This window comes from Colobus angolensis, unplaced genomic scaffold (genome assembly GCF_000951035.1).
Source record: "Colobus angolensis palliatus isolate OR3802 unplaced genomic scaffold, Cang.pa_1.0 Scaffold97, whole genome shotgun sequence".
NCBI lineage: Eukaryota > Metazoa > Chordata > Mammalia > Primates > Cercopithecidae > Colobus > Colobus angolensis.
The window spans coordinates 447,035-448,714 of record NW_012123709.1 but is presented as its reverse complement, the minus strand read 5'-3'; positions in this window follow the sequence as shown (position 1 = coordinate 448,714).

Sequence of the window (1,680 nt, the reverse complement as noted above, 5' to 3'; positions counted from 1 at the left end):
CAGGATGGTCTCGATCTCCTGACCTCGTGATCCGCCCGTCTCGGCCTCCCAAAGTGCTGGGATTACAGGCTTGAGCCACCGCGCCCGGCCGAAAAAGTCCTAAATATTCTAAAGGCACACTCTTTTAGGCTTATTTCCAAGACCTCAGGGAGGCCTGCCACTCCTTCTCAGGCCACCGTAACCGAGCTGAAGTGTCCTCTTACCCAGAGCTCAGCTCTTTTGACCTCACCCTGGCAGGCCATTAGGACCTTGCCTGCTCCTCAGAGCTGACCCTGCCTGATACCCCTTGTTTCTCCCTTAAGCTTTGAGTGCAGAGACCCAGGACATTCAGTGCTCAGGGAATACTGGGTGGCTCTGGTCTGGGTTCTCCAAGCCTTAGAAGCCACCTGCCCACAATTTCTGGTCCACCCAAGGCCTGCGCCCTTGGGAGCTCATACTTTGGTGTCTCTCTTTAGATATAAATAAAATAGTGTCAATAATTATATATCTTTGTCCTTGGCTTTTTTTTTTTTTTCTCTGCATGACCTGCAAGTCACCCTGGATGGTGGCTGGGGTGGTTAGGCTCTACTGTTCTTTCCCACCGAGAGTGTGGACGAAAGGCCTCTTAAACAACACCTGTGAGCTGCCTGGTGCCTGCGTGGGCCTACTGCAGCCTGGCTTCACACAGCATGGGCTGTGTAGATCAGAGCCAGAGGAAGTTAAAGCTGCTCATGAACTAGGGATAAGCACAGTTGACAGTGGTCACTGTCCTTCCGAACATTTTTTTCATGAAAATATGTGGGCTTGTTTATAAGTGTGTGTTGGGGGGGTCATTTGTGTTTAACAGGCTGGGCTCATGCTCTTTCAGCTCAATAAATATTTATTGATTAGTTACTATATGCCAGGTACTGTTTTATATAACTGAAAATAATACTGTAACTTGTTTTTGCTTAAAAGCATAAAATCTTTCCACATCAGTACATAGTGATCTCCATCATTATTATTAACAGTCACGTGGTATTCCATAGCATGGCAGTATCACAAGTCCAGAATTTAACTAGTTTTAGACATTCAGATTGTCTCCATATACTTTTCCGTTACAAATAATGCTGCAGTGAATACCTTTGTCATATCACGTTGTGCACATTTGTAATACTTACATTTGTAAATATTTCTAATAGATTCCTATAAGGGAAACTGCTTAATTAGAGCAAATGTACTGGCTGGGCATGGTGGCTCACACCTGTAATCCCAGCATTTTCAGAGGCTGAGGCTGGCAGATTACCTAAGGTTAGGAGTTCAAGACCAGCCTAGCCAACATGGCAAAACCCCATCTCTACTAAAGGTACAAAAATTAGCTGGTAGCATTTGGCTGTAGTCCTGGCTCCTCAAGAGGCTGAAGAGGCGGAGGTTGCAGTGAGTGCCACTGCACTCCAGCCTGGGTGACAAAGTTAGACTCTGACTCATAAAAATAATAATAATGAAATAAAGTAAATATACTGAATATTTTATTTTATTTTATTTTATTTTATTTTAGTTTAGTTTAGTTTTTGAGACAGGGTCTTGCCAGAGCAGCAGTACACCCAGACAACGGCAGTACAGTGATGTGATCTCAGCTCACTGCAACCTCTGCCTCCCAGTTTCAAATGATCCTGCCATCTCAGCCTTATAAGTAGCTGGGATTATAGGTGTAGGCCACCA